The sequence below is a fragment of the Prionailurus bengalensis genome, unplaced genomic scaffold (genome assembly GCF_016509475.1).
Source record: "Prionailurus bengalensis isolate Pbe53 unplaced genomic scaffold, Fcat_Pben_1.1_paternal_pri Un_scaffold_56, whole genome shotgun sequence".
Taxonomy (NCBI): domain Eukaryota; kingdom Metazoa; phylum Chordata; class Mammalia; order Carnivora; family Felidae; genus Prionailurus; species Prionailurus bengalensis.
In genome coordinates, this window is record NW_025091158.1 from 364,958 (window position 1) to 374,056 (window position 9,099).

General features: G+C 45.4%; 1 long non-coding RNA gene across 2 annotated transcripts; it reads right to left on the reverse strand.

Annotated features, from left to right (window-relative positions):
- Window positions 1–1,247: 1,247 nt before the first annotated feature.
- Window positions 1,248–8,225, reverse strand: LOC122478374. Of its 2 annotated transcripts, none has more exons than XR_006295971.1 (4): window positions 8,062–8,225; window positions 6,591–6,673; window positions 5,017–5,170; window positions 1,248–2,813 (listed from the first exon to the last, which is right to left on the reverse strand). It is a non-coding gene; the product is annotated as an uncharacterized LOC122478374 (long non-coding RNA). The 2 variants fall into 2 exon arrangements; XR_006295972.1 differs by lacking the exon at window positions 1,248–2,813 and adding an exon at window positions 4,049–4,419.
- Between the last annotated feature and the right edge of the window lie 874 nt (window positions 8,226–9,099).

The following is a 9,099-nucleotide window of genomic DNA, read 5'->3' on the forward strand; positions in this document are numbered from 1 at the left end:
GGTACCTACCTCCTTTTCTAATAGACTGTATTTTGGTAGTATTGCAGTCGATCTACCTTTGGACATTATCCTGTGTTGTATCTTTCAGTATGTTCACTTAATTTTGTTGCAATACTTTAATGCTGAGGAATTCATAATTGGATTGATTTTCACTAAATGGTATGAGCTGCAGTTCCAATCATGAGAGAAAGCACGTCCTTCTTGTGTTAGGTACTCAAGAGCAAGGCAGATATCCTGGGTACTTGAGCTGAGAATGTCACTCTGTCTTTTTGCCAGCCCTCTTCCCTTCCCTGGGAGACAAGGGTCTCCTTTTGGTCACACAGAAATGTGGGTGAAGTCAGTAGAAAACATTCCCTTCTCTCCTCTTCCCTTTATCTCTCAAACTCCCTGTCACTATCCCTTTATCTCTCAAACTCCCTGTCACTACCTTCTGCCTGTCCCTTTCCTAGACTCAATCCCCTAGGCCCACTGCTCCACTCCAGCCATGATCAGGGTGTCCTCCAGCTGCTGGCCTTTGCTCTGGCCATCGCTGAGTGAGGAAAGTGCAGGAGGATTATGTAGTTCATGGGTCTGATCAAGAAATCTCTGCTCCTCAGAGTCCTCCTACACGTGGTGCTGTCTGTGGAGACCTGGCATCCTGGGCGTGGGTCTGACCCTCACTCCTCTCCACAGTCACTGCTGGTCCCTCATCCTTCTCCACCATTAGAACTCAGCCATTTCCTAAGGACAGATACCTGTCTATCTGACCCCAAGGCACCATGGAGTCAGGGAATATTTCCAAAATAAATGAGCATAAGCACCCCATCAATCTAGATATAGGAAGTTCCCATCACCCCAGAAAACTCCCTCGGCCTCCCCTGCACAAAGGGTGATCTTGCTTCTATCCTCCATCACCACCATTTCTGTCTGTTTGTTACCTGTGTGTACAGGAACCCCACTGTGTGCACTCGATGGGGAGTGAGAGTAGATGGTTCTAGAAGCAGACGCTGACACACAGACAAAACAATGAAAGGTGGATTAGGGGACAGTAGGAAGGACAAAGTGGAGGGGACAGGATGGGCAGGGAAAGCATTCAGGTAGATCTGACACCTTCTTAAAATGTATATATAATCACCATTGTCTGTCATCGTGCACAGTCCTCTTCAAATTTCAAAAGAGTTGTCCTATAAGGCAAAGAGATTTTGGTTTATTTCCCTCTGATCTTATGTTTTCCTATGTGCATTCTTTCTTCTGTAGTTGATCTGTGGCTGTGGCCTCAGATGAACACTTTAGTGTGTGGCTGCATCTGTGAGATTATGTGTATAATAGAAAATGATTGTCTTCAGATCTGGGTCTCTGAATGTACACATTCTCATAATTATCTTTTCTTTCATTGTGTGGCAGGGCCCGAATTTTACTAGAAAAATGAGGGACATTGTCTTATTTTTTAAAACAGTGATTCCCCCTCCCTGGGCTGAGTTGTTAACAGTCTTAGTTTAATGAACTCCTGTGACCATCTTTTTTGGAGGATCATTATGTGGAGATATCTTCATTGAAACTGTGAGAAGCATGAGGGGACACTTCCCAGAGATTTTTCAGATGCTTTATGTATTGAATGTCTTCTTTTTCTCTTGTTCTTAGAAACAAATATTACCCCTTTTTTCACAGATAACACAGCTGAGGCTCTGTGTAGGTCCCACTGAGAACTGGTATTAGGGCTGAGACAGCAGGAACACAGGCAAAGCCTCAGGATATTGTGAGAGAAGTTTGAGGAGATGCAAAGCTGTAGTCAGGGTGATGTCAGGGGTCTAGCAGGGGTGACATCTGGGCAGCCCTAAATTGTAGTTTGACCCAGGCTAAAGGCCAATGTAGGCACTCAGCTGATCTAGATCCTGTCTCCACTTTTAGTCTCACTGAGGGATATGAACTTGGGCATACAGCATTTTCATAAGACCAAGTTAAATTCCCAATATCTCCAGGGCTTTTCCCCCCACAAATATCCAGAACCTTCAGGAAAATCCAGGGAGACAATAACATTTTTTAGATCATTACCTGCATGCACTTTGGCAACACACGAACACTGCATTGTGCACTGAGAGAGATCCCACATAGCAGCTCCGTATGGACCTCACACTCCCTGCTCAGGCTGTGGCCAGGAATGACCTCCAACTGCATCTCACTGACCCCAACACCCTCCCCTCTGCACCTCCTCAAACTCTGCTTACTGTGCTCAACTTCCCTTCTATTCCTGTATGATTCAAGGTTCCCCTGTTTTGCACTGGATCCTTCACTTGTGTTTCCATTATGGTGATCACAAGGTCTGCATCATTTAATGAATGTCCCTCTTTCACACAGGACACCTGATGCTCTAAAAGTTAGGGGTGCTCCTCATTCTCTACAGAACCCAAAACATTGTGTCTCCAAAATATGCAGCAGTACTGCTGATACGTCTGCTTTTGTGTAAAAAATCCTCTTTCATTTGACAAGAGAAACATACAGCTCACCGTATTACTGGGAAAGGACACTGCCCATTGTGTGTATGTCCTGAGAAACTTGAGATATGCTACAGTGTCCTCAGGCAGTTTGTAGTTGGATTGCCAAGACTCACAACCATCTCTACATCATTGCCACAAAGTCAATCATGAAGAAGATGAATATACTTTACCAGCCACTCATCCAGTTCAGGTCATCTTAACAAATAGAGTAGGTGGAGGAGCTTGTGGAGGAGGGGGATGTGGCCTATAGCCCATGACTGGTGGTGAAGGGTGGTCCATGGGGTACAGCCTGCAAGGTGATCCTAGGAAAGGACCAGGCCCTCTTGCATACAAAATAGCCTGCGGAAAAGAAATGAGAGGTATGTTCATAGGACAGAACAGAGCACCAACACCAGCAAAAAGCGGAAACCCAAAGAAGCAGTGCTCATATCCTACTAGCTTCCCCACCACCAGGTTCCAAGAGGGCAGCATCAGCGCCAAAATCTCTACCCATACTTTGGGTTCCACTTACAGCTTTGGGGTGGGGAATGGATGTGATTGGGATAAACTAGCGTCTCCACGTGTCTAGAAACGTAGAAACAGCAAGGGCCCTTTTCCTAGAAGATTTATAGACTGAATCCCAAATTAACAAAGTAGCATATTCCAGATAGGAAGACATCTGTGTCCAGGATCACCCTCCACCCTTCATTCCCCTCCACCACAGAGGCTGTTTATGGTGTATGTGAAGAACTACAGAATGAGAAGGAATGACAATGCCAGTGTCCACACATGGAATCATAGCCCTCGTGGCTCAAAGCTCTGCCTCTAAGCCTGTGCCCAAACTACTTCTGTCCTGACAATGGGGTCTCCTCCTCTCTGGAAGTGCTATCCATGGGCACAGAGACACATGGGGAGATGGGGATCCTGAGGGCCTGCAGAGGACCTGGGAAAGCATGCTCTTAGAGAAACAGGTAACCTATACATGTTAGTTGGGTTCAGCTAATTTATTTTACTTCAGAGGTACTTCTCAGCTTAAGTGCAGTATATTTTGCACAGTAATTATGTCCTCTGGAAAAATGAGCTGAAATTCTAAAAGACAAAATTGACACAAATGCACTTTGATGTCTGGTGTAAGTTTCCATGTTTTAGCTGTACCTGTGACACAGGACACAAGAGAACGTGCTCATGTGAACACAAGTGAAGGACACGGTGGGAACTTGCCACACAGGTAATTTTGGATTTTTTCTCTTCACAACTTAAGTTTCAGTGCATGTTTTCTATGACAAATATGCCATCTCTTGTAGTTCAGAGTATTTATGCCCAGGGCACACCTGAAGGGATTCTGGACAGCATGTTTACCAAAATGCTGATGGGTATGAAATTTATTTTGTCTAAGACCATTCTAAATGACACATAGAAAAATATAAGTTGGAGTGAAGGCAGTTCGCATTTTCAAATTGTAAGGATGCCCACAGATTTCTCTGACCATGGTAAAACCCTCAATAGAAGGAAACAGGAGAGGAAGAAACAGTAAGATCAATGATTCCACATTGAGGAGATCCACAAAGAATGAGGCAAGGTAGGAGACTTCCAAGTGGAGTGTGGTGTCATCCTCCTTGATTTATTCCAGGAACACATTGGAAAAGCCCTATGGTCCCCACCCTTAGGCACGCATAGCTGCTCAAGTTACCACAAACAGATGCCAGGTGGAAAACAGGGAAGCCCGTAGACTCAGAGGTAAAGGTTTTGCATTTGGGAAAAAAACAAAACCAGCAGTCATACCATACGACACACAAACCAGAGACAATGGCAGGAGAGTGTCCTGTACAGAAAGATGTGGCAGTCCGTAAAGACTTAGAACTGAAAATGGCCACAGCATTTACTTTGTGCTTCTCGGCAGTTTTGGCAGAGCCAGTGTCGATGTCTCTCTTGGGTGTGACACCTGCTTCTGGACCTGCAAAAAGCCCTAGAAGGGATGGAGGTTTATTCTGATTTGAGTAGACTGTTTGGAGATCAAAAACAAAAACCCCTCCCCTCATACTTCCATCAACTTAAACTCTTTGCCCCAGGCGGATCCCAAATCACATGCACAGGGTGTCCCACATGCCTCAGGTGATCCCCAAGAAGAACTTGAAGAACCATCCCTTATAACTTGAAGTCCTTATAACCTAAAAGCCCTGATTCAGATGTATTCATCACTCATCGAACAACTATGGATGGCTGGGGGCACAACTATATGGACATACGTTACATTGTGCCTCATGCCTCACAGATCCCAGCACGTGGACTGTGTACAGGGCATTTCTGCTGAAGCGCTATGTCTGATTTTCTGCATACGGCCCCATTCCTTCTCCACAAGAGATGCCTGTACCAACACATGGTGGGGGAAATGACAAAGATGAGATCCTGAGAAACTTGAGGAATGTGGTAATGGCAGCAGACATATCCCCTTGCATCACAATGGTCTGTGGTACCGCCTCTGCACCTTGGCCCAAGACCTAACAGCAACAAAATAAGGTGAGTGTGTTTTACAAGTCAACTCCTAGTGCTCAGATCATCTTACCAAGTGTTGCAGGTGGAGGGGTTCCGGGTGGCCCCAGGGCCAGCAGGGTTCAGGAGGTGGACGTGCCTAATAGTCCATGGGGGTGGAGCGTCTCTAAGGTAGGGCATGCAGAATCGTCCAGTTAACGGAGGAGGTCCCCAGGATCCAGACTGCCCTGCAGAACAGAAGTGACAGCTACATCCATATGCCAGACAAGAGAACCAATACCAAAAGCAGCTGTAACCCAGAGAAGAATGTGTCAGCACCTGCCACCTTCTCTGCCACCAGGATCCAAGAGAGTAGCATCAGTACCTGAAAACTCTGTCCCTGCCACTGGATACCACCTACAGCTTGGGGTAGTAGATGTAAAAGGGTAACCTACTGCCACCACACATCACTGCCCATGTCTGCAGAAGTAAAATGGCAAGCATCCTGTCCTAGAGGGTTAACAGAAGTAATTACAGACTAATGAAGTAGCATTCTCCAGACAGGCAGCCATCGATGTCCAGGTTCACCCTGCATCCCTCCTCTACGGCGACTCCAGGCTCTGCTTTTGGTATATTAAGAACACACACACCAAAAAAAATGAGTGGGAGTACATGGCTCATATTCTGCTCATGGAATCACAGCCACTCCTGGCAAAAAGTTCTGCAGCCGGACCCTCACTGTGCGTTCTCTGTTCTTCTCCCTGAGAAAGGAGTCTTCCCTCTTGAAGTGTTGTCAAAGGCCTCGGAGACCTCTGGGGAGTGGAGGATGCCTGGAATCTTGCAGGGGAATGAGAGTCTTCTGTGAAGAACAAGTTACTTGTGGTGAATGTCTACAAAGCTCAGATGTGTTCATCTTAATTCATAGGGAATTCTGACTTTAAGCATACTACTGGACACAGAGTAATTATGTGCAATGGAAAAAAAGACGGAGAAATTCACATAACAGATTTCATGCAAGCATTTTGGTATAAAACTCCTGGTATGTGTCATGAGACTGTATCAGCTCTAACAGTGACTGGGGACACAACCAGAAACTACTCATATAAACACAATTGAAGGACACAGTGTGCAAACTATTTTTACCTAAGGTATAGCTGGACAAGTCATTTACCAACAAAGACAGGAAGGTGATGAGTGACGACATTGACTTTATCTAGGACCACTCTAAATGGCACAGGGCACAAAATATAAAGTTGGAGTCATGATGTCGTTTCTAACAGGTTCATCTCCTAGCTAGAATCAAGAAAGGAAGACACAGCAGCCACACTGTTCCCACAGAGGTGAGGTCTGGAAGGGGTCACCCAGGCCAGGAGACTTCTGTTTGGAGTGTGCAGTCATCCTCCTCTCATTATTTCCTGAAACTCACAGAAAAACCTTAAGGTACTCAGTCTCTAAGCGTTCTGGGCTTCTAAACTTACCACAGAAAGCTGACAGACTAAAAATTGAGAAGCCTGTGGGCTCCTGGGTTATGAGTGTGCATTTGGAAAACAAAGAACAGACAGACATATCACACATCGCGCAAAACAAGACAAGGCCAGGAGAGCGTGCTGTACATAAAGATGAGGGTTTCCCAAAAGAGTTACAACTGAGAATGGCCCCGGTATTTACCTTGTCCTTGTCTGCATTCTTGGTACAGTCAGAGCCGCTGTAACTCACAGAGGTTTTAGCAGTTTCTCGATCTACTAAAGACCCTAGAAGGGACACAGGTTTATTCTGCTTTTATTTTTTTTTTAATTTTTTTTTCAACATTTATTTATTTTTGGGACAGAGAGAGACAGAGCATGAATGGGGGAGGGGCAGAGAGAGAGGGAGACACAGAATCGGAAGCAGGCTCCAGGCTCTGAGCCATCAGCCCAGAGCCTGACGCGGGGCTCGAACTCCCGGACCGCGAGATCGTGACCTGGCTGAAGTCGGACGCTTAACCGACTGCGCCACCCAGGCTCCCCTATTCTGCTTTTAGAGGATGAAAACAATCCCTCATCTCATTCCTCAAATATCTTAAACTTTTCCCTACACTCAAGTCCCTGACCAGAGGCAGAGGGTATTCCACATGCCTCAGGTGACCCCCAAGGATAAGGGGGAGAACCATCCCCTCACCTTGATAAATACCTCACAGTGCCCTAGTTCATGTTGTTTTGTAATTAATCAATAACTGTGGACAGGTCAGGCACAACTAGCAATTTAGAATTCATCAGTAAAACAGAGGTTTCTCAGTATACATCATGGGAAATCACGATTTCATTACACATCAAGAATAAATATGAGGGTGCTTGTATTAAGCATCCGACTCTTGATTTTGGCTCAGGTCACGATCTCACAGCTTGTGAATTCAAGCCCAGCGTTGGGTTCCTCACTGACAGTGTGGAGCCTGCTTGGCATTCTGTCTATGCCTTTCTCAAAATAAATAAACTTTAAAAAAAAGAGTAAAATTTAGAATACTGGTTTGGTGTATATCCTCAATGAGTCCTCAAGAAGGGTGCATTTCTTCAGACTTCAGGCAAATTGTTCAATCTCTCAGCTTATCTACAAGCTGCCTTCCACATGAGAGCAGTTATTATATGACAAAAGACTAATTTTACACTATTGAGAAAAGGAAAACTATGAGAATTTAGCAGTGAAGCTGCAGAGTTGCACTGATACCATCAGAGGACTAAGCTAAGCTTTATGGAACTTGAATTTAGGGATGTAGAGCTACAGTTCACAGAAACAAACAAAAATAAACACAGGTAAAAATAGTGAATAAATGACCTTCTCCTCAAATAAACTAAAGTCTTCACATTGAGTCCAGGTGGGAAGAAGGATGAGGCCCATGTCCTGTCATCCTTTCCAGACTCTTCAGACAGGGGGATGCTAGAGGAGGTGGGAGGGTCACCGTCAGAGGAGGGGCATGAGCTCCACCAGTCACAGGGACAAGTGCCTCACTGTCTGTGGCACCAGAGGAGAACACCCTTCTGTCACCCCTTCAGACCACCTGCCGTCCTTAGTGCTTGTGATTCTTTCCAGACCACATGATGATCATCCACAGGAACAGGCTGCACAGCAGAAATTAGACTGCAGCACATCACAACGTGCTCCTTACCTCTCCTGGGAGGGTTCTACATCTCTGGTCTTGCAGCCATTGGTTTCTGCCTCGTGTATCCCTCAGGCAGCCTCTTTGCTTCCATCCTGTCCAGTCCTGGATACAGAAAAATAATGGACTTCTATAAGAGTTGCAACACCACGTCGTCTACTAGACAACAAACAGTGCGGGGCATCATCCCTGGAAACACCCATAAAAACGCAAGTCAAATGACCACACCTGTATTTCAAGTAAGCGACCTCCCTGCCCTGCTCTGCCATCTCCCTGTCCCAGATCTGAGTCTTGATCTGGGGGAGAAACAACACATCCACCTTCAGTCTTGCCAGACTGTGCACCAAAGAAAGAGGAGGAAAAAGAAAATACTTACCTCGTTGTCCTGAGCATTCTTCTCATGAACTGCGATCTGAAAAAGCCAACAATGAAAAGCCCGTGGTTAGGGATTCCAAGGGCCACTACACTCACCTGCGTGAGGTGCTAAGGGTTCAGTATGTCAGGCAGAACTCAGGTTACCTGGTATCTAAAGGTGAGCTCTGCCTGCTGCAGCTGTTCCCGTGTTTGTTCAATTTGTTGCCTGTGAGTTACAATTGCTCTTGTCAGATAAGGCCCAATATTGGGTATGATTTTAAATAAGCTGCCCACGTTCCCAACAACCTCATATCTGTCCCCTGATACAATTTATTCTTACACATGAAACACTTTTCACATGATTATCAATGTACAGTAGGATCAAAGCTATTGTTACATCCTTTCCTTACTCATTATCCCATGCCTGTAGGGTTCAGAGTTCATAGAATTCCTTCCCATTTTCAATCTTTCTCTAACTCATCATGTGACAAGTGTCTTTTATCATAAAGATCTATTCTTCTATAACTTATATCCTCACCATGTTTCCCAGGGTTGCAAAGACAAGGGCCATGAAATGGCACTACCATGTTGATGGGTATGATTCATTGTACGACACACTGCTTTCCTACAGATGATGACACTTGACACCACCCCCGAGGAATGTTAGCATGGACAAAGTTTCCACACAGTCTG